Genomic DNA, 25,218 nt, shown 5'->3' on the forward strand with positions numbered 1-25,218 from the left:
GTCTGTCAAGGAGTTGTCCGTGATTATAGTAGTAGGAAAATTTGCAAGGCTTTTTCTTTGCCTACAAATATTAACAATATAGCTTGAAGCTTCGGAGATCTGCTGCTTTTTCTGGTATTTCTTTTTGATAACATTTTTCTATTTCTCTTTTTTCAGTTCTGGGAATCAAGCAGAGGGCCTCAAACTTGCTAAACAAGTCTCTCTAATGCTTGAGCCATTTCCAGTCCTTAGTTGATATTTAAAAAATATATATTTCTGGTATTGTGTGAGAATGAAGTTGTTTAATGCCAGTGTCTATTATCTTTTGGATTCAGTCTAGAAGTGTGCCAGGAATACTGGGCCAATTATAAACAAAAAGATTTGGATATTGAAAATGTTGCATATAAAGGGGTCATTCTCAGTGGTGGGGCCACCTCGACTGAGAAAAGCAGTATTATGGAGAGCTGGTAGAAGGAATGAACCCAAAGGGGTTGGTTCTATAACAGGAGATCCAAGGAAGGAAATATAGGGCACACTGTTGAAATGCTGACAGGATATACATCCTGAGAGATCCAGTATTACAAATTTCTAATGTTTGTATGCCAAAAAGGTAACTTATTTACCTCTCCTGCTCTGCTAACCATAACACTTTTACTTTTATACATGATTCCCTTCAGAATACCATTTATGCTAGCCAGAAACTTGAAATCATCATCTAGCCTCTAGTCCTCACCATAGCAAACCACTGAATTATCCAGTCACCAAAAAGTCTTTTCTTCCTCATAGATCACTGTCAGTTCAGCCAGCATATTGGAAAATCTTCTCACTGATGCACACACTTTCTTGTTCCATGCACCATACTAAGTCAAACCAATCAAACTAGGTGTTTCAGGGTAAGTCGAGTTGATGGCCTGTTTTGCACGTGAATTTTTACTGGGATCTAGTTGCACTCATGTGCTTACCTATCTGCATATGCCTCCTTTTGCATTATAATCTAGTTATGCACTTGGTACACTGTACAACCTACAAGTCTGGTATTTACTATTAAGTCCTGTGTAGAAATCGTGTCCAGATCTCTGTGTTGGGCAATCCTTAGAGAGAGGCTATCTTCCCTCTTCTCTTGGAATTTACAGACCTGTAAGGCAGAGCAGGAGGTAATGTAAGTGCTGGAGTGACCAATGCTGAACAAGAAAGTCTTCCAAGGGATAATCTTTCTTGAAATGGAGCTGAGTTTCAAAGAAACATAAAAACAGGCATTGTCAGACTAAAAATGATGAAAGTTGTTTAGACAGAAATAGATTTTTTTTAAATTTTTGCAACCATGTAGTGCTTGGTATAGTCTTCAATACATCCTGTTTCCTTTTCTTTTTGTTTGTTTGTTTTATTGAGTGTAGTTAACTCTACATTTCATCAAATAATTTCACCCAATTCAGGGACCAGACTTTTTTAGAGAAGGAACTTTTGGATCACTGGTTACCAGGGACCAGATGTTTTTAGAGAAGGAACTTTTGGATCACTGGCTACCTGGGTGACTCTCTTTGTCCCTGTGATTCCTCTATCTAGAAGTAATCAGTCATGATTTCCTCCATATTAAAACTCTAAACAAATTCCTTTCTTAAAGCTCCACACACATTCTAGAGATTGCCTCAAATAGTGACTATTAGATTGAATCTTTGCATGTTAGTTAACTACTGACCTAGTTAGAGGGGGAATTGGTGTAACTGTTTTGCCTGTGGGTGGGTCTGCAGCCTATTTCTCAAATGTTTCAAAGGCAAATCATGTGCAAGATCGGACAATGATTTTAGTTGTCTATGTTGCCTTCTTTTTCCCAGGGAAAACTTCTTTTTGTTTTTGGAAAGACACTTAAGGAAATCATTTTAAAAATCCTCAAACACAAGAAACTATGTTTGAAATAATTATAGAGGTATTTGCGTCCATTGCTTTATTCTTTTGAAATTGCATGACACCAAACCAATCCAGCCTCTCCCACCCTCACTACCGAAGGCTTTCAGAAATACTCTCCTTATTGCTTCCTAAAAGAAAAGAAGGTGGAAAATGGGGGTTCTGGCCATTGCTTCTGAAGGTCTAGGTCCTAACCATTGGTGACTGGGGACGTTTCTAGTCTCATTTTGCTGTAACCTTCATGCTTTCAGTGGTGCCCCATCCTCTCAGGTAGAACACATATCCCATTCTTTGCTGTCTACAAAGCCATGTGAAAATAATTTCACCTATTCTGTAGTTGGCAGTGATTCTTTTGGCATGAAAAACAGAAACACTGGGACCATTGAAGTGCTATCTACATGTACAGCATTCTCCAGGAGCTCTTCCTCCAGGTAATAACTGTTCCTGTCCAAATTATACATTCTTTTTACTTCAAAGCAAGTAATCAAAGGATCTGTTATTATTTGTTTTTACTTTTTGTAGCATTAGGGATCAAACACTAGTGCTCATGTATATTATGTATAAACCAGTGGTATAGTCAGGCTGCACCACTGAGCTACAGCCCCAGCCTGTCTGTCCTCAGAGACTTCATACTAAGTTTCTCCTCTCCAGCTTTCCACATTCCTCATGAATCAGATCACTGACTGTTCCCTACTTCTTCTCCCACACAGCCGGCTTCCTTATCACCAGCATTATGTTCAATCTTGTTGCAGATCTAGCTGATTAAAAACACTGGCCTTGAGAAAATTCTCTTTCTTGAAAGTCAGTGCTTGAAAGAGATTAGGGCTATTTATATTGTAAGGCTCTCCCTTAAAGCCTCTGGTGGCATTACTCTCTTGACTGATGGAAACCTCAACTAATTCTCTTTATCCAGATAATCCACTCGCTTCCAATATTCATCAAATTGCAAAATGAAAAGCTTTTAAGAAAGAGAATAAATGTGCAGGCTTAAAATCACATAGAATTTTAGTCTTAATGAAATTGTGAAAGAAATTATGAGGAAATCAGGTTTTGAGTCCTATTTCCAATGAGATAACTTGAAAGCAGATAAAATCCACAAGGCTATAGCAAATGTGTTTTGTAATTCTCAAGTTTCTTCAGCAGGTGTTTGGATTACAAACTTTTGATGAGGGAAAAGAAATGTGTTTCTAATCTCTGGAAATAGAACAAACTTTCCCAGGTGGAGTTCCTGTATCTTTCATTTATTTATTTATTCATTTATCTATTTATCTACCTATTTATTGTATACTGATATTGAGGCTTCAAATCAGGGTTATAGTGCTCTTCCTCATTTGTGTGTGTGTGTGTGTGTGTTTCCTGCTCAAGGCTGGTACTCTACCACTTGAGCCACAAGACTCTCCTGAACTTTTCTGCCTGTTCTGGCTTTGTCAGGTCTCAGCTTCTACAGGAGTTAGGATTAGATGTGTTAGCCACCAGTGTGTGGCTTTAGTATATCGTTTTATATCTGAAGAATACTCCTCCACTGTGTTCTGATGGTTGCTCACGTTTAGTTGTTAGGTATTTAGCTTATAGTGACTACACACATAGTACTAACAAATATGTCTCTAATTCAGTGGAAAAGTCTGTTTCTAGGGAGTTTCAGTGAGGAAACATGAAATTGTTCTGAATTAAGGCCAGAAGGCTAGGAATAACTAGAAGTATCAATGTAATTTCTCTGATAGAGTCATTTTCATGGCCTATGGGAATGAAAATATGGTTTGCTTTACTTATGTAACAAACATTTTTGTTACTCACCTGGCTTGCTTTACTTGTGTAAAACACTTTTGTTAGGTTTACTTCCTCATTCCAAGTGTGATTTTTGGCCTATGTAAGCTGGGTGCTAGCTGCATTTAAGGCTGCAAGTTCTTTGGGATGTGTGTCTGCTTGCAGATGCAGGCATTTTAATAGACTCCCAATCCAACCTTATAAAGCATGGCTTTTCTGTATCTTGCCAATCAAATTATAACATTTGGGATATGATGTGTTTTTAAGGCTAGAACCCTAGCCCTAACCTATATAATTCATGGTTGATCAGGCCTCTCCTTTCCTGACACTCAGTGTAAGATGTAAGCTTCTTACTAATTAACGCTGCTAATGACACTGCAAGGAATGGCACAGTATTTCTCAAGCACTCTCATAAGATACTATAGACATTGTTTCACACTTAGGAGCCTCTGTGCAACATAGATAAGATATATCTTTAACTGCTCTTTTTAGAAGGCCATATGCTATGTTTAGTCAATTGACAATAATTCACCCATAAAAATGATCTGGTACTTGCAGCAAGAGACTATGGGAAGTAAAGATACTTCTGGATGGAGCCAGGTTTCTTTTCTATGTGTTTTGAGTGGCGAATTTGGACAAATGGGTAAACTGGTGAAGACTGTTGTGCAAAAGCAAAAAAGAGTTGCAATCTGTACTCCCTTTGACCTAGATATTCATATGTTAAGTCTGTTATGTCAAGCTCAGTTAATACAAACAAAACCCAAGGACTGTAGGTTGTTTGTGTTGCCAGTAATGCCTACTACAGATTACCTGGGTTTCCACAGAGTAGTTTTGGGAACACACAGGGATAGTACTGAGAGTTGGGATGAATGCTTTTGTGTCTCGTTGTGTGTCCTGATACATTATAGCTTTACAAGGAAGCAATGATTGTGTGAATTATAAAATGTCAAGGATGGGCTGTCTTTAACCTGAGAAAAGTCCCCACATGGGAGCCTATTCAAGTTACTCAGAGACAGGAATGCTTACTGGGAGCCTGTGGTTCTGTAGATACATACAATCCAAAGACAATATGAAGAAAGATGGGAGGGAAGATGATTTCATCATGGTAAATATTTCTTAGCCCCACAAACAGCATGAATATTGACATGCTCTATGAGCACTGTATGATACAAACTACACCTCCCGCCCTTTTATTGGTATTTTTGTTTTGAGATAGGGACTCATGAATTTCAGCTAGGCCGACCTGGAATTTGCAATCCACTTTCTTGTTTCTGTAGTAGACTTTCTCCATCACACCTGGGCTCTGTTGGGTAGACTTTATGGAACTAGATTCAGAACATCCAACCTAGCTTGGCTTGTTGTCCTGGACTAGAGTGTAGAAAGATAATTTGACATGTTATTTCCATAATTAAATCCATTTTAGCAAAACCCGATATACCTTGAAAGCCTTTAATTTATCTAAACTACTCTTATTTTTGAGGATGGGGCAATTATTTTCAAGTCATCATTTTAATTTTACCTTAAAGGCTTATTTTATAGGAAAGTTTTTTTTCCCCTGTTAAAATGTTCTTCTTGTACTCTGGCCTAATGCCTTGTGCTTTATATTCATGGCATTTGCTGGAGATTGTAATTATGTTTGTGATTTTAAAACGTTAATCCAGAAGAACAGTTTGCTCATTCTTGCCTCTATCCTGCTTACCAAAATGCCTGATAGATCGTTAAACATTAAATATTTGTCAAATGAATGATAAATGCCCTCTGGGAAATGTCAGGGTGGTAGAGAGCTTGAGATGGGTGCGCAGACACGAGCCTTTCTTCCCTTTGAATACATAAAGGCAGGTGACTTCTAAAAGAAGAAAGATTAAGTCAAGTACGGTGGCACAGGTCTGTAATCTCAGCCACTTTGAAAACAGATTGGACTGTCAAGAGTTCAAGGTTAATCCTAGCATAGCTTTAGAGACTTTATCTCAAAAACAAAATAAAAGCAAGGGCTGGGAGCACAGCTCAAGTAGTAGAGCTGAGAAAATTTGAAGCCCTGGGTTCAATCCTCAGTATCATTAAAAAAAAAAAGAAAGAAAAATGAGGACAATGAGTGATGATTCTGAATAGAAATGAAGAAGTCATTTGTGCATTGTAAAATTTTAGTGGATTGTAAATTAGTATCTAAAATTAGTATCTCTTTTCAACTCTGAACTAGTGCAAACAGTGTGGAAGGTGGTATGGATATTTATGATCCAGTGATAGTACTCTGAGTTTAAAAGATTACAAGTAAGAATATAATACAGATATCAGTATACCTATGGACACTGCTACACTAATCACCATAACCAAGTTCTGGAAACAGCCCAGAAACCCCTTAACCAATGAATGGTTCAAGATAATATACAGACATCCATACAATGGAATTTTACTAATCCAGCAGGAAAAATAATATTATGTCATTTACACGAAACTGTATAGATCTAGGAAAATTCATGTTAAGTGAAATAAGTTAGAATCAGAGAAACAAAGGGTGAATGCTTTCTGTCATAAGTGGAAGTAATCTAAACTATGAAGATGTTTGAAAGGGCATGAAAACAACCTACATGAATGTAGGACTAAAGTGTGGTATATTAAAAGAATAAAATTCCATGGGGGAGGTGGTGGAGGCAGGGGGGGATAGATGGGAAGGGGAAACAAAGGAGGAGGCAACAATGCTTGATAAGAAATGTACTCATTACCTTGCTCATTAATTGTAACCACTCTGTATGGTATTTTCATACACACACAAAAAATCTGTTAAAAAACAAGAATGAAATTCCATGGTGTAACCCCTTTGAAAAATTAACAGTTTAGTAAACTAAATTCCAGGAAGTTGAAACATTTCTTCCCCAGGAGGCTGGAGACTAAGGGGAGTGGCTTGGACAAGTTAAAGAAGAGCAGTAAGTGGACACAACTCACAAAACTCAATGTATATACCTAAACATTGACCTAATTAAAATAAGACAACAGAACTTGGAAACTTGAGGAAATGGTTTGAGTTGGGATGGCTGGGTGATGGAGAATAATGGAGGAGGTGACAGTGACATGTTAAACTGAAATCCTTTCATAAAACTATTTGCAGATAAATAAAGAAGAAAGAAGAGACAACCCATGCTTCCCAATATCTGAAGTTCATACAATGTGGGGTGCCTATGTTTTTTCAAAAAAAATTGAAAATTAAAACTGCGAATTCAGGTAAAAGTCCCTGAAGTGGCCACTGGAGAGAGTCCTGATGCGTTAGCTTCATTAGCTCCAAGCCAGATTTGCTACAGCAGAGTTGTCCACACTTGAGTCTTTTGATTACTGAACCTACCTAATAATTGTTACAGCTCTCCACAGTAGCTGTAGGGCATTTGAAAGCTGAATAACAGAATAAAAGGATAAAAGGTGCTTTTACATGTTACAAATTGCAGAAAGAATATTATGAAAATAAAAACATTGTCTCAATTATTACCATAACTTACCTGAGAATACATGCTCAGCTTGATTCTCAGATGACCAAGATTCACAAGTTGTGTGAACAGATGCAATCTATTTAGCTGACCATTTTGTGCAGCAGTTAGAGGGGGAATAGAAAAATGCTGCCCAATTTCACACTGTGGCACTGTGATTTATTTCCCAGCAAACTTTTAGTCATGCTCTGGTTTCCTATCTACCTTCGAGGTGAATTTGTTTTTATTCTTTGTGTCAAGAATCTAAAGAGATTTTTTCCATTGATCTCCACAAAAAGAAGAGATTAGAAGGTTCTAGTTTTGTACATGCCCTATTCTCCCTTGTTAAGTAAAAAAAAAAAGTAAGTTTTCTAAAACAAAATTAAAAACATGGAATGCTAGCATGCATAAAGATTCACCGTTCCTCTCTTAAGTTGACAAGGTTTTCCTAGTGACCTGGAAGGTAGTTACAAACATGGGCTGCTTGAACAAATTAGGTGATTAGAAAGCAATGAGCTTACATCATGCCTTTTAAATTTTATATTTTCATAATTTCCTTCCATATGATCAGTGAAGGATGAAGTGCTCACTCTACCTTAAAGTGAATTATGAGAGCACTTTATTTTTAATAAACTACAAAGCAAGCCAATGTTGCTATTACTTCTCACAAAACTTATGTGTGTGAAATCACACTAAGTATGTTAATTCCACGATTACAAAGGAAAGCCAGAGGGCCTGAAACTGCCCTTGTGGATGTGGAGTGCATTCATTTGAAAAAGATACTAACATTCAAGTATCTCTATGTTGTATGGAAAAACTGTGACACTTGAACTAGTGGGAATATCTGAGATATTTTCTCTAGCAATAGAAAAACTACCTACCAAAACCTGTATGTTCTTTTGTTTTGTACTCTAAGTTCTTTGAAGAAGTGAAATGGATTTGGTTATTTTTTTTTTTTTAGTTTATCTGACTAGGGATACTTATCATTTCTTGATAAGTACTGTGTGAAATGGTTGAACTATAAATTACTATAGGAAACAATTAGTTTCCTTTATCAAATCAGCTGGCTTAGTATCTATGTTTGGCCTCATATATATATATATATATATATATATATATGTATATTTGGTTGGTCGTGGGACTTGAACTCTGGGCCTGGGCACTGTCCCTCAGCTCTTCAGCTCAAGGTGGGCACTCTATCTCTTGAGTCATAGTGCCACTTTTGGTTTACTCGTGATTTATTGGAGATAAAAATCTCAGGGACTTTGCTGCCCGGGCTGGCTTCGAACCACAATCCTCAGATCTCAGCCTCCTGAGTAGCTAGGATTACAGGCACGAACCACTGGCACCTGGCTACTATTTATATTTGAGATAATGTCTCACTACTTAGCTCTGGCTGGCTTGGAACTCACTGTGTAGTCTGTACTACCCTGGACTAACATGCTTCCTTCAGCCACTTGAGATCCGGTATTTTACACCACTAGGTCCAGCTTTGTTACCTCTTCATCGTCATCAATGAAGGTTGTTGGTCCATTTCAAATGTATCAGACATGTAATTAATTAAACGTGGTGAAGTAGCTAGGTTTGGTAGCTCATGTCTTTAATCTTATCCTCTCTGGAGGTAGAGATTGTCTTGATTGCAGTTTGGGGATAGCCCAGGCAAAAAGTTAACAAGACTCCATCTAAACCAATGGTTGTCCTTGCATGTGCTTATTATCTCAGCTGCTTAGGATTCTGGGAAGCTGATGTAGAAGGAAAGCAAAAAGGGTTGCTGACACAACTCAAGCGGGAAAGCTCCTGCCCAGGGAGAGCAAGGTCTTATGTAAGAAACTTTCTCAGGCTCACATTGAAGAAATTCATATTGAAACCCAGACCCAAGTTCAAAAGTCTCAGATTGCATATAATGGGGGGCATACCATTTTCCAAGTTGTGTTCTGTTCAAATATTTTCCTCTGAAGATAGACAGCCTCTCAGGCACTGTTAGCTCAGGCCTGTAATCTTAGCTATTTAGGAGGCCGATGTCTGAGGATCACAGATCAAAGCCACCCTGGGCAGAATAGTGCACATGACTCTAACTCCAGTTGACCACCACCAACAAAAATTGTTATACTACAAAGAACAAAAGAAATCATTACTTGGTGTATTCAAATGTGCCTGAATATCCTTCTTTGTTCAAGTGTTGCTGTTTGCATTGGCTCTGGGAGTCAGAGAATGGAGAAATACTAGACTGAAAAAATCTGTTCCAAAATTTACTTGAAGAGAGTGCTCCTTAATAACCTCTTGCAGGGGCTGGGAAGGTGACTCATTGGTAGAGTGCTTGCCTTGCATGCATGAGGCCCTGGGTTCAATTCTTCAGCACCACATAAGCAGAAAAAGAAAAGAAGTGGCACTTTGCCTCAAGTGATAAAAGTGCTAGCCTGAGCTGAAGAGCTGAGGGACAGCACCCAACACCCAGTTCAAACATACAAACAAACAAATAAATAAATAAAATAACCTATTGCAGAACAATGCGTATCAACTTGAAAAAAGGGCAAGTTAGTTATTACGTGGAGATGACAAGGAGAGGTTCTATCAGGCATTTGAAAGCTCTAGAAAAAATCTTCTGAAGAATGTTAACAGCATTCAAGAAACATGCCTCATTACCACCAAATATTATTCTCTGATATATACATGTCTGCCAAACCTGCCACATATGAAAATCATGCATGTCTCCATTGCTCATACAAACTACCTCTTTGGATTTAGACAGAGGTATGAAACGTCTGAGTTGGATGACATTGTGCTTGCACAGGTGGTTGGTTTGTTAATCATGAGAACCAGAAGAGAATGGTAATAATCCATGTTCTCAAGACTCAAATCTTGGCAGGAGGAGGGAATTGGACAGAACTGGCTTTGAGTAATACCTTGATTTTATAGCTTCTGAAATTTACGGGCTTCCAAAATTGTTTTACATCTCCAAATTTGGGGACCCATTATCTAGTGCAAACTTCCCAAGGATCTTCTCAACATTTTCCGTGGCATGTGAGTCTAAACATTTCTAAGTATTGGTGTCATTGTTGGAAACTTTCCCTTGCTTGAATCTAAAATATCACCAAAACCAGAACATCTTCCTTGCTTATTAAGTGCCAAGTAGTAATTACTCTTATGAATTATTTCACTTAATTTTCACAAAATGCTACCTCATAGATACTGTTATAATTAGCTTTTATTGGTAAAACAAAATAGAATTGATAGACAATATAGAAGCCCCAAGGGATATAATTTTTAGTCTGAACTTTTGATTAGAAGTCAAGATAATTTAGAGAGACCTTAGAACACAAAGAGAAAGACATAGTGTCATAGTCACAAATTACACATGAAAATAGGACAAAATGTCTTTTTACTTAAATCATTATCCCTGAAGTCGTCTGACTAAACATATTTTGGTTCATGTACAGGGCAATGTTATTTAGTCCCTAAGCAATTCTAGTCTGTGGTGGCATATTAGAAAAGAGTTATTGTTATTCATCAGGTACATTTCTAGTTTTCCAATATGAAAAAGCAACAGCCATGTATAGGAATATCTACCCACACAAGGCTGACTTGTCTTTTTAAATAATGGTTTTGATTAATTTATTAATTAACTTTTAATCAGATTGTAAAAAGTCTTTGATGAATCTTTTTCTTAGGAATCATTAAGAGAATAAGGGAGTTGCACTGTGAGAATTTCATAGATGCGTGCAATATACTTTGAACAAGTGCATCACCTCCCTAATATTCTTCTACCTTCCCTTCCTTCCTTATCACTGCTTTTCCAACAGTATTTGGTGGGCTTCAAAATACTGTCTCCATACATACTCATGAAATGTACTTTAAATGTACTTCAAAACTCTTTGCTTTCTAATACTCTCTCTGATTTCTCTTCCCTCATCCTGCTCCTCACTCTCATAGTTCCTCCTTTCATATTCATGTGCGATTTGTCTTCATTGTTATTCTTCTTCATCATTATTATCATCATCACTTGAGACCTAGATTCCACATAGGCATGAAAATGTGCGGTAATTGGCACTTGATTTATTTCACTCACTAAGATGATTTCCTGTTTTACTCATTTTTCTTGTAGCTGACACAATTTTATTCTTTTTTATGACCGAATAATACTCCAATCAAAATGTGAAATGTTTCATGAATATTCGTGTCATCCTAGGACCAGGGCCATGCAAATCTCTTTGGATCATTCTAATTTTAATATATTTTAGTGTATGTGTTGCTGAAGCAGACAGTAACAGATCTTACTATAATAAACATAGATGAATCAGTAAATGTCCCAAATTTGTGAATGCAGTCTGTTTTGGTTGAAAATCACCAAGAAGTATTGCTCTATATTTTTTCCTCTTTTACTTTTCTCTCTTTACCCCTTTTTTCATCTTTGATTTTATTTGGTATTCCATATATGGCAAACATAATTTTAGCTAAATGATTAAAGGGACATTGAGCTTGATTGTTAAGTTTCCTCCCAACTTGAAATGTTGCATTGGAGATATTACAGGGCATGGGCATGTGGTAGTAAAGTTTCGCAGCTTTTTGAGAACCCTGGATTAAAATCCCATTTCTCATATAATGACATTCTATTTTACAGACAAAAACCACGTAAACCATAACTCCAATCAATATTTTGTTGTATATGGGCTGTGTGCAAGGTGTGACAAACTGGGAAAATTCATCTCCCCCTAGATACACCATACAAACTCAACTCCACTCCCATTGATGATGCAATGATTCATTTTATGAAAAGGGCAATATGTCACTGCTAATGAAGTTATTGCTATTTAAGAGAAATTAAATTTCATTAGTTAAAATATGTGCACAATGGCATTGCTATAAGACTCTCAAATTTACTACATTTTTTCCTAAGCCTGAGATCCTTAGAGAGAAAAGAGTGCTCAAGTAAAACTGCACCATTTATGAAGAATTCCCTTTTAACATAAGAGTTTTCTATTTAATAAGTTTTAAAATACTATTTTCATTTGCAGTTATATTTAAGGACAGTCATGCATTCAAAGGCTCATGGTCCCGTGTCGCATAGCTTCCAGGTCAGTAGTAATTCTACACTTGGATAAAATGATGGCTTGGTTGTTCTCTTTCGTGGGCAGTTGACACCTTTTCCAAAGCTCCTCACATTTGACAGAGTATTATTAACTTCTCAGTAGAATAAGTCACATATCAACTTGAAAGTGACTGCCTGCTATAGGCTATGCAAGATTAATGAAAGTCTAGAAATCTGATATGGAAATCTGCTTCTTCATGTGCATACAATCAGATTCATGTTGAGTAATGAAACTTGTCCCAGTGGTATCAAGAAAGCCAAATGTTGCTGGCTAAATCATCAACCCATGGATCAAAAAGATCCCCCCAAAACTGACCATATAATTTATTATGAAAAGCAAGTTTCAAAAAGCAAGTATACCTTCTAAAGTAAAACCTGAATTTTTCCCAACAAATGAATATACCTTGATTTTATGTGTCAAATTATGCTAGGGAATATTTTTAGAGTGAAAGGACCATCACATTTGGTAGGGGAGATTTCAAAGTCATAAAATGCAAATTTAGAACAAATCAAAAATCATTTTGACAAGTTTCAAAAGTAATATTCATAATGAAGCATGATACATCAAATTGAGTCAGATACCTGGAATGGTGATGTAAAAATCAAAAAATGACAGAGGTGGAATCTAATTAAAGCTTATCTTGAAACACATTAAATTGACCATTGGGTAAGTACTGATATTTACAAGCATGTTTTGTTCAAGGCTAAGAAGTTTCAGTGACCTGCCCAGGAAGCTTATTAGGATTAGTAAGGCAAAGCATAAACACTGTGAAAATGAATTTTTACTTGCATACCTGTGTTAAGAAGCAAGGATATTATTAGTAAGTTTAATTGCACATTAGGTATGAAAAAATATTATGGCATTGATATAATTGATATAATAGTAGACATTTTCTTGGATAGTAATGAAAATTTTGAACCAGTCTAGAGAAAATAAGTAGATTTTTAAAGGTAATCTTCATTGCATATTAATCACACATATAAGTGAAATTCTGTCTATCATCCATCATCCAACTCTCTCTCTCTGTCTCTCTCTCTGTCTCTCTCTGTCTATTTCCTTTTGTTAAAGTAGGAATACCTAGATTTCTCTAAACACATTTTGCTCTGTGTGTGTGTGTGTGTGTGTGTGTGCGTGTGCGCATGCGGGCATGAGCATGCATGCATGTGCTGGTCCTTGGGCTTGAACTCTTGGGCCTGAGAGATGTCCCTGAGCTTCATTTGCTCAAGGTTAGTGCTCTATGCTCTACCACCTGAACCACAGTTCCACTTCTCGCTTTTTTTTTTTTGGTAGTGTATTGGAGATAAGAATCTTAAGGGTTTTCCTGCCCAGTTGGCTTTGAGCTGTGATCCTCAGATTTCAGCTTCCTGAATAACTAGATTATAGGCATTAACCACCTATGCCAAGCAAAATAAATGTTGAAACAGAGAAAATACCACCGCATAGTCAATATATTTATGACATATCTCTAATATGATTGGTCAAATGCAGACTGAAATGAGACCCATACAGAAATGACAAAATAGGAAGTGGCGCTGTGGCTCAAGTGGTAAAGTGCTCGCCTTGAGCTGAAGAGCTGAGGGACAGCACCCAGGCCCAGAGTTCAAGCCCCACGACCGACAAAAGAAAAAAGAAAAAAAAAAGAAATGACAAAATAGCCGTACTTGCTTGCAGGACAATTATAAGACTGGAAAAAAACCAAGCAATTATAGAATCTTGGCTCAAAAATTGCCTTTTTAAAAAAAAAATACAAAGAACTAGCAAAAAGCAAACTATTCAGCTCCCACCAAATCTGATTCATTTGATTCCTGGTGAGTTCAGGCCTGGTGGCTGCTATTTCAAGCCTCATTTCTTTTTGACCTCAAATAATAAACTTGAAATCAGCCAGTTTCCATTCAGCCTTGTTGTGCTGTTTCCCAGTTTATATGGCTTTATGTTTGCATCAAAAAAATGTTATAGGAGGAAAAGCACAAAGAAGTCACAAATCTGGGCAATTTTCCTTGTTTTACAGATTTCAAAATTGTTACAAAAGTTGCCAACCACTGGACATACTTGACAGCAGAAAGTAACACAAACACCGAAACCCCATCACTGCTTCATTACCTTTTTATGACAACAAACTGCTATACTGAGCAACTGCTTCCTTGTCTCTTCCTTCCTCCAACTTTCCTTTCTTATTTCCTTCTTTCCTCTCCCTCTGCTAATAATCCATCTAGATTATCTTCTAGTTCTTTTTGTGCCTTTCTGAATCTTCTCACCATTTTACAGGAAAAGAGACATTAAAAGATACTACTAATTATAATATAAAATTACTGAGACTAGATCTTTCAATAGTTTGGTACCATCATTAGCACACTGGCTTCTTAGATAATTTGGGTCATCCCTTAGTAGTGTGGTCAATGTCATAAAGCCCTGCTTGGCTGTAAATTACCCTGTCAAGTTACCATCAGAGGAGCATCTCACTGTTCAAGATGGGTTAATGCTACTATTGTTAGATTCATTTGTAGTTGTCTGTCAAGACTCATGAAAAGAATCACCTTATATAGAGATTTGTCTCTTGTTTGTTTTTCTAGTCCCTTAACATTATGGTTTGGTTTCCCTTCAATTTCCCATAGCTTCCATACCTGCCTGTAAGTTAGCAATGTCCTGACAGTGCTATTGTCTGTTAAAGGTCATATACCCTACTTTTGAAAGACTTCTGGTATATGGGCTTTACCTTGCATTTCCTAAGTCAGCTCAAATGTTTTCTAGCAGGTAGCAAAAAGACTTGTCAATAAATGTTTCTTGTTTGAACTCATTAGAATATATATCCTTAGGTAAGAATTGCTGATTGAAAGAATTCAACTAATATTGAACCTGCACTGTATTTGTATTTCACGTGGAATTAAAAAACTAAATTGCAATTACTACTAATATCTTCTGAATAATATTGGTCATAGCACAGAGATGCTAGAAGGATTCACAGATTAGAGGGGATCTATGATCTGACTATAATTTATAATTTATAAATCTTAGTTAAAAAATGTGTCCAGGTGCCAGTGGCTCATGCCTGTAAACATAGCTATTCAAGAGGCTGAGATCTGAGGATCATGATTTAAGGGTAGGCCAGGCAGGAAAGTCCATTAAAGTTATCTCCAATTAACCACCAGAAAACTGAAAGTGGTGCTGTGGCTTAAAGTGGTAGAGCACTTGCCTTGAGCAGAAAAAACTCAGAGACAGCTCCCAGGCCTGAAGTTCAAGTCTCAAGCCCGACAAATAAATACATAAATACATAAAAAGTGAATATACATGAGACATGATTTCTCTAATCCTAAATTAAGAAACACAATAAATGAATATGTATCAATTAGACAATAAAAGAGACTACTTGGAAAATGTCTATACTGCTTTATTTAATGATTCACCACATATCTTCATCAAGCACATTTAGTGGGCTATTTCTTTTACAAATAGTCCCATTATGAGACACTATTTATTAATAACCTCATTATTCATTTCTTATAACTTTGTTAATTGATTTCCCTTCTTTTTGTATTTGTGAATGGAGTTTTTTAGTTCTTTAGTTACTATCCTCCACCCTTACCCTTTACCAGGGTTAAAGATGTATGTACTTAGAGCCAAGATGTATTTAAATTGCTGAAAGATTTAAATATTTTGCTCATCACGTTGAGTACTGTTCCCATTCATCAGAGTAATTGTGACTCCTTACAAAACTGTAAGATATCTTACATGTAAAATCTACTTTATATCACACTCATTTACTAGGTTTTCTCTTCTTATATTATTTAACTGAGATCAAATGTTTGACTATTTCATACACATACACACATACATACACAAACAGTGCTTTTACATGACTGAGATACGTTTCTTCATATTGGATTAAGTAATAGTGATATATTACTGTACCAGATAATACTGTTTTGCAGGCACTTTGAGATCTCTAGTGGGAATACTTAAAGGAGACACATAATTTCAATCTAATGAGCACTTTTGTAGGACTAAGTCCAAATCTTGAAAATGTTTACTTAAAATACAGAAAACTGGCTTGAGGATGAATGTTTTTCATCTGTTGACAAGGCAAGACAAACATTTCCCATAAACTTGAAGAGTTCTTCCAGTCAATTTTCATTAAAATGTCCAGAAAGCATGTGAATAGATATTTTGACTGCTCTGGAGTCCTATCTTTCCCATTCAGTGTGTTACTAATTTAATGGTTTGTAACTCAAGCAGAACAGTCACTGTGTATCCTTTGTGAGAATGGAGAACTCTACTAAATTCCACAAAAAATCAAAGCAGGCATACTTTTTATAGTCCTCTCACTGAGACTTACACTGTTTCAGATTGAACCTCTAAATATCTACATATAGTACTTTTTGTGATTTTTTCTACTGATTTTAGGTATTGTTTTACCCCCAACATTGTGTATTGGTAACAACTAAACACACCTGATTGTATTTATGCATTGGGTTGCTGTGATATTTTCACAGTTGCTAGTTTCATCATTATTTAATTAAAATTCTTTGTATCAGGTGCAGACTCTAAAGCATAGAAATCAAATGGCCACTTATTGGATCCTGTAATTAATATTTTTTATAAAATAAGAAATTATATTTTTGTATACTATAGAAATAATCATTTGGATTTTTTTCTTTTTCCTTGTTTTAGTGAATAATGGCTCTTGAATTCAGGGTTTTGCTCCTGCTCAGATGGCACCCTACCAATTGAACCATGCTTCAGCCAAATTTTTTGTTGGATATTTTAGGGATAAAAGGCCCACAGACATTTCTGCCTGGACTGGCTTCAAAATAAGATCTTTTCAATCTCAGCCTCCCGGATAGCTAAGATTACAGGTGTATATACCATATCAAAAGGTTGGATATTTTCAAATATGAAGTAAATCTTTTAAAAACTTGAATTATTTTTAAATATGGAAAACTTAGGAAAGGAGAAGGGAAATAAGATAGGGATAGAAAATGGGAATTAAAACTTACAATTATGGAAATCAATCTTTATCTATGCTATTCTTAATCATGCCTATTCATTTACATTGACCTGTGTTATTTAATTTGGATAGAATTTATTTCTTAGTTCAATTTGGCTCTATGTTTTTAGATTTTAGTATTTATGATAAAATGGAAGCATCTTTCTAAGTTGGCACATCTAATGGCTAAAGAAACAACTATCTTTTTTCTGGCCCATTCAGATGTGTGCAGTGAATCAGCAAGTATGTTTGAAATATTGTCTATAAATAGAAGAGTTTAAACAATAAAATTCCTTTGAACAGATTATAGGGTTTGGCTATATTGTCATTGCATAAACTTCACACGATACAATATATATATATATATATATATATATATATATACACATATATAATCAATTTGCTATATACATCACTTATTTCAATTTGTAAATTTAAGGGTACACATGGTAGAGAACTTCATTTTCAAATATTTACTTAGATCATACATAAGACTGGAGAGTTAACCAGTGCTCTTTGAAATTAGCTGAAGTATCAGTATATGCTCAACTAATTCCTTGATAAAAAATATTCTCTAACATGTAAGTATCCTGTATGACTGGTCAACTCAGATTACTAGAACAAATTAGTAATTTAACTATGAGTTTGACAGGGTGGGTGATGAATCTATATAGTGGTTAATATAGTAAAATGTATGAGTTATGACATTAAACATTTTTTTAAAAATCACAGGCTAGGTATCAGTGAAATTAATCCTTTGTGAGTTTTGCTTTAATTGACTTGAAAGGGTGCTTGATGTTTCTCTCATTTGGGCAGAAGTTGTTTAGTCTATTCAGATACTGAGTTTATGTAAAAGACAATAGTTTTGTAAGTTTTGAATTTTCCTAAATCCTTCATGATTTGAAGACAGCCCATTTGTACCATCTGCTAGTAAATAAATGGCCACACAAAATACCAGTAATGATAACAATTATATAGCATTTCATACCTTGACAACTCTGTGTTTTGATTTGTTTTGTTTTGTTGCCACTCCTAAGCTGGAACTAAGTAAGGTTCTGGGTATTATCCCAGAGTTTTTACTCTAGCACTTGAGCCACAGCTCTACTAACTTTTAAATGTTTAAATGGAGATAAGAGTCTCACAGTCTTTCCTGCTTGGGAAAGATCTTAGATTCCTGAGTAGCTACAATTTCAAGCATCTGTTTTCATAAAATATTAAGCTAGATGTGACATGGGTCAAACTCAAGCATATAGATAATTCGGCTACATAGAAGTTTTTCTATTTCAAAGAAATTGTGATACTTTCTCTAGAGAAATAGTATTCTCATTCTATTAATAAAAATAAACAATATCTAAGATGAAGTCAGTCTGTTTTTCAGTTTAATTAAAGGGATGTTGGATTTTAATGCTTCATTGAATTTACTTTGTCCCTTAACAAATAGACAGTCTTAATTAAATGAACTGTGGGTAATGTTGCCAGTTCCAAATCCTCTCCTCTTCATACTTCAGAGAATTAGTGTACTATCAAACAATTTTATATGTCTGCAAACATATAAAGCTAAACAGTCACCTTTGTTATATAATTTTAAAATTCCATAAAAAATCCAGGTGTGGTGATTGAAGTCTGTAATCCTCACTACTTGGAATGCAGATTTTGGAAAGATTGTGGTTCAAGTTTATTGCAAGTAATAAATGTGAGACACATCTAAAAATAACTAAAGCCAAAAGAGCTGGAGTTGTAGCTAAAGTGGTAGATTGCCTAGTTTAGCAAGCACAAGGCTTCAGTACCTCAGTACCTCTAAGCTCAGTACCATTAAAAAGAAGAATAAAACAAACCAACAAAAAGTTCTTTTTAATGTACTACATGATTTTTTTGTTTCTTGTATATGTTCGTCCCCCATGGTATAACCCCTGTTGTCACTGTATTTGATTTTGGTGCCCTGCATCTTATATATACATTTTTCTAATTTGGGGAGGGGAAGGGAAATAACACAATGCTGAAACAAGGATACAGGTTGACCCATTATAACAATGAGATGTACAGGACACTATGATGAAAATGAAATTTACCACTTCGGCAGCAGGGGGTGGGCAGTGGTGGGGGGAGTAAAGGAGGGGGTAAGAATGCTGGATAGGAAATGTACTCATTATCTTACTCATGTAACTCTAACCCCTCTGTACAGTATCTTTATAATAAAAAAACAGAAAAGACTTCATTTACAGTGAGAATAGATAGAATATACAAAATAAACTAGTTGATAAAACTTCAGTGTAGGAAACTAAAGGTTGTAGTGATTCAATACCATTTGTGGTACTAGGGTTTGGACTCAAGATCCCATATTTGCTAGTCAAACTTTCTATCAATTGAGCTATACCTCAGTCTTTTTGCCTTCAATTTGTTTTTACAGTACGGTTTTACACTTTTGGTGAGGCAAGTCTCAAATGGAAATTTTCCCACCACCGCTTGCAGAGTGGCTTGAATTTTACCTAGAATCGACCACCATGCCTGTGTAAATTGAGATTTTGTCACTCTAGTAATTGAAATTTCTATGGAAGATTATTAGTTGATCTTCATTTGGGTTCTATTTCTTATCATGCAATTGCAAGGCATAAATGACTTCTTCAGTTAATGGTTCTTATACTTATCTAATTAGCACAAATGGCAGAAGATACCTTGTACCCATTGAAAGAGAGTTCATAGAGTTTATGCCAGGAATTGGGAGGATTACAGATAAGGATGGGATATAAATATTTAAAAACTCTATCTTAGGTTATTTGTCAAGTTTCTTGAAATTTATTTCACTAACAACTTGCTGCCTGGGGGCATTCATATTGCATATTTCATGATGCACTCAAAATATTAACCACCATTATCTTCAAGTGAATAACTCTGATTTGGTAACAATTCAATAAAGGATGATTAATTCACTCTGAAGAACTGAGTGAAGGCTATATACTAAAAAACAAGCAGAGAGAGTTCTTTAAAAGATTTTGGAGGGCTGGAAAGGTGGCTCAGTGGTACAGTGCTTGCTTTGCATGCCTCAGGCCCTGGGTTCGATTCCTCAGCACCACGTAAGCAAAAAGAAAAAAGACGGAAGTGGTGCTGTGGCTCAAGTTGTAGAGTGCTAGCCTTGAGCTGAAGAGCTGAGGGACAGCACCCAGGCCCAGAGTTCAGCCCCCCCCCAAGATTTTGGAGACAACAATAAGAGTAATATGTGCGTGAGAATAAGCCTTCTAAATCATAAGTGGTCACAAGAAATTTCATTTTTGAATACATGAGAACTTGCATTTAATATTATTTTGGGGGTAAGAGAAGAAGCATAACATTCTTTCTTCAATGATTGCTGTATTTAGCTGATTAGAACAATCAGGAAGAACATATGCTAACTACAGACTCTGGGATCAATTCTAAAACTATCTCAGTCATTTGGCTAAAATCAAATATAGAACTTTCTAAAAATTTCATGAAAATAATCCTATGTGCTGGATCATAATCATTACTGGAGCACACTGGGTATCTGAATTAACTGTTACAGTGCTATACAATAGTAGTCGTTTGTCTTCAGTTAGCCCAGAATGTATGCTATTACAATACACTTTCAGGGCTGAGCTGCCCATGCATATGCCAAATGGAGAAGGGTTCTGTTCTTCCCCAAGGACATTGGCACCAGCAGGAGAAAGGGAACAGGATGAGACTATATATGGCTTGGACAAGAAGGAGCTTTTCACACTCCAGCAGGATACTCCAGTTTAATATTTCTAAAGTCCTATTTCTTATTGTCCTCCCCCAATTCTACTTCTCTTAAGCTATCATATGTTCTTCCATTTGTCCTAGTTAGATAAGTACAGGAACCATTCACTAGAGAACTCATTTATGCTTCCCCAAACCTCAACTGTATGATATAAAATGGACCAGAATTAAGATTATAACATATCTTCTATTGAAATGGTTATTTCCTACTATAATAAAAGGTTCAAACCCATGCATGTATGGTGGTAGAATATAGAGAAATAAAATCAGGGGAAGAGTAGAATTGTAGAGGACTAAGAGAAGTAGAATCTTGGGGATGGGAAATAAAGAATGGGACTTTAGAAATATTAAATGAGAGTACTATAAGAGTGTGAAATTCTCCAACTTTCTTGTAATCTTGGGCAATTGAAACTTCCAATATTTCATAGAATTCTTCTTCTAGCCTATTTTTATTTGCATACATCAATTGTACAAATGAATCTCATTGTGATATTTCTAAACATGCATATGCTTACTTTGGTTTAATTTAATCCTATTTATCTTTCCCTTTCCCTTACTTTCTCCTTGTGGGTTTTGTTATGTTATTTTCACACATATATAAAGTATTCTGATTCTATTCACCCTCTTTGCCCTATCTTTTCCCCCTCATCCTCACATTGCTTACCCCCTAACAGTCAACATTTTACAATCATTTCATATAATTTTTTTAAAAAAATATACTTTTTGTTGTTACTGTTGTTGGTCTTGGGGTTTGAACTCAGGGCTTAAGTGCTGTCCCTGAGCTCTTTTGCTGAAGACTATTGTTCTTTTACTTTATGTCACAGTTCTATGTCCAGTTTTCAGGTGGTTAATTGGAGGTAAGAGTCTCCTGGACTTTTCTGCCCAGGTTGGCTTTCAACCATGATCCTTAGATCTCAGTCTCCTGAAAGACTCAGTCTCAGTTTTATGAGCCACCAGCCTCCAGCTTCATATTATTCTTACATTTATGCTTTAAACTCCCTTTCTCTAGTCCAATTGGTAACTCCATCAACAATTCTGGTGGCTTAACTTTCAGAACATACATACTCCTCACTTCTCACATACCTGTTCTTAGTCTAAGCTTACTCATTTGGAATATATCAGCAGCCACCAAATAGGCCTCTTTGACTCTTCTCTGGGCAAAATAATAATTTCTCAAGTTATTGAGAACAAAATATTTGGCATTTGAAGTGGCTTACCTATAAGGCCTCATTCCAACCTCACTTTTCTTGTCCTGAAGTACTCCTATCTTCTTCCAACCTCTATGGTTTCATTCATAATTGGTCTTACTAGCCAATTTGCAGTATGCTTTACTTATTTCATTGTTGCTGATCTTCTCAACATACTATGTGTTACATCAAACCATGGATCTGTGTGTCTGTCTGTATGTGTACTTACTCTTTATTCCTGTTCCCTAAGATACTTTGTAAGTATAAGCTATTTTGTAAGATACATTGTAAGTGTGTAATAGTTTTATAATATTACAAAAATTCTATAGATTTAACAGAGTGTAATCTCCAGAGGTCAGGGATGGGCTACAATATAACTATCTCTTTTAAGATTTTTATAAGCAATAATATAACAATAGCATCTCTCCCCCACCTCTACAATTTTTGTATACAAAGGAAAAATAAATGAAACGTGTCTTGATTTATTACTTCCTATATAATTCTTTGGTTCAGAGGAACATTTGATTTCTTTACCTCTGGAATGAATTGTTTGAAAAAAAATCAGCCAGAATCAATGTGCATACATGCAGAGACTGAAGGTATTTGTGATGATGGCCTCATTTTCCTTGCTAAATTGCCACCCAACCTCTGGACAGTACTGCTGATTAATTCTCATAGTAAGATACAAAACTAGAGAAAGAAAAAAATACTTCCAATCATTTTTTCCCTCTAGTACATGTCCAGAAGGAAGCTAAACTTAATCAGAGACAGTAAAGAGGGAAACATTTGTATTTGAACCTAATTACCAAGGAAATGCTGACATTAATCGGACTGTGAAGTCACTTTATGTAGAATTATCTGGGTCAAAATATTGTGAACACATGTCACATGTTAGAACTTTGGCAGTAAGGAGTTGCACTGTATGAAATTATTTTACCTTTCTAATAGAATATAATGATACCTGGTTACAACTAGATACATTGTGATTGTAAAAGAAACTGAATTCCCATCTTATCTCTTATTTTCCCAGCATTTAATCCTTCCCATTAACTTATTATGATTATTTGGAAATAACTTCTTATAGACTTTTTTTCTAGACTGTTAAATAGTAAAGTAAAAATTATGAACTTTTTTTTTTCTAATGTGAGATTTGTCTTACATATGAACATTGGATGCTTTGTCTGCATACACACACACACATGTACACACATGTATAGGAATTCGAAAAAAAACTTTTGCTATTTTTAATAAAACACTTATAATTAACCTCAAAAGATAATATGGTATTTGAAGGTAAATACTCACCCTCCACAACCTCATCAATGTTGAACAAAGAGTAATTTATTATGACAAGGTATTCATGTACATATTAAGGAGAAACACATGCCAATCAATAAGATCTCAAGGATTTTCAGTTCCAACTTGAATTTTAAGTCTCATTAATATCTTTTGATTATAGTGGTTTTGAGATTAAGATACCATTAACTACTCTAAGATGTTCTAGGGATTTTATGATTTTCTTTTCTTGATTAATTGTGCATGTTAATAAGTTAGTCTTCACAGAAATATAAGTAAATGAAATTAAAACCCACTAATGTATCATCCCCCATTGATCATCAAAAAATTCATTAAAAATGATTGTGAAGACAAAGATACAAAGTCCAATAATCATAAGTTAAATAAAAATATATTGAGAGGGGACAGGGATGGGGCCAGAGACCAGGTAAGCCACATGATAACCAAAAACCTGCCGCTTACCATCACAAGATAACCTTCCCAGGTCCCGGGGTGAGCAGGATTGGAGACATAAGAGTCCACAAACACTGGGTAACACAAAAAGCATCACTTTATATTAAAGAGTTCCCTGATTCTGAGGTACATCAGACCTGACTGCTAACCGTGAAAGAATGGTTGACCAGTGATACTGTGTTTCATCAAGAAAAAGCAAATCAGCTATTAAGGAAGCATCTAGAGACTTTTCTTAATGGCCAGAGTGGACTGAGAGTATTTTTTCCTCTTTGTGGAGAAGCAGTTGAGATGAAATGATTTGCCACAATGATGGGGGCCACAGTGCGGTTGGTATGGAAATCAGTGAACTTGGGATACCAGAATTTCTTAAGGAGCAAAATCTTTCTTACTCAGAACAACTGACCAAAATACATGGGGCCACAGTATTTAAGAGTTCTTTGGGAAACATTTCACTGTACTGTTGCAGCATATTTTACCTTCCCAGGGTAAAGGGGATGGATAGAGAAGCATTAGTCACCAACAATCCAGATGATTGCAAATGTTACACGGATGTAATATGGTTTCTCTTAAGAAAAGTGTTCCACTACTTCCTGACTGTTTCATCTTATGATCCAACAAAACATGCAGGTCCACTATTTTATGTTACAGATGCTAAAATTAGAAGGCTGTTTGGGACAAAATGTAATATTAGTTTCCTTGAGAAAGCTGATGCTTTCGAAGAATGACATAAATATTGGGGAATTGACTACATTTTTGAAAAATTATATCTGCTTACAGAAAAATAAAGATGATATAGATGTTTTTCTATACATGAACAACAGAAACTAAGGAAAGAATTCCTAAAGCTGACAGGGAGAAGAGAACAATCACCTATAAAGATCAGCCAATCAAAATACCTCAGACTTCTCAGCAGAGACCATGAAAGCAAAGAGAGCATGGGATGAGGTATGCCATGCCCTAAAGACAAATAACTACCAACTAAGAATAATTTGCCCTGCTAAGCTATCATTCATAGCAGAAGGACAAATAAAAACCTTCCACAGCAAGGAAAAACTGAAACAATATACCACTACCAAATCAGCTTTACAAAAAATCCTCAAAGATGTTCTACACATAGAAAACCACAAAAATGGGATATTGGCAGTGAAACAGCCCACAAAGAACTATGTAATCACAGCAAGAAAAGTCAAGGCACAGCCCCCCCCCAAAAAAAAACAACTGGATAAAAAGACAGGAACAGACAAACACCTCTCAGTTCCAGCACTCAATATTAATGGAGTTAACTCTTCAATTAAGTGGCATATATTGTCTAGGTGGATCAAAAAGCAAGATCCTTCTATCTGCTGCCTTCAAGTGACATACCTTGC

At 35.8% G+C, this 25,218-nt stretch overlaps 1 pseudogene; it reads left to right on the top strand.

The window, feature by feature from the left end:
* The first annotated feature begins 23,382 nt into the window (after positions 1 to 23,382).
* On the top strand, positions 23,383 to 24,636 carry LOC105993199 (annotated as a pseudogene).
* The last annotated feature ends 582 nt before the right edge of the window (positions 24,637 to 25,218 follow it).

Source organism: Dipodomys ordii, unplaced genomic scaffold, assembly GCF_000151885.1.
Source record: "Dipodomys ordii isolate 6190 unplaced genomic scaffold, Dord_2.0 Scaffold93, whole genome shotgun sequence".
Taxonomy (NCBI): Eukaryota; Metazoa; Chordata; class Mammalia; order Rodentia; family Heteromyidae; genus Dipodomys; species Dipodomys ordii.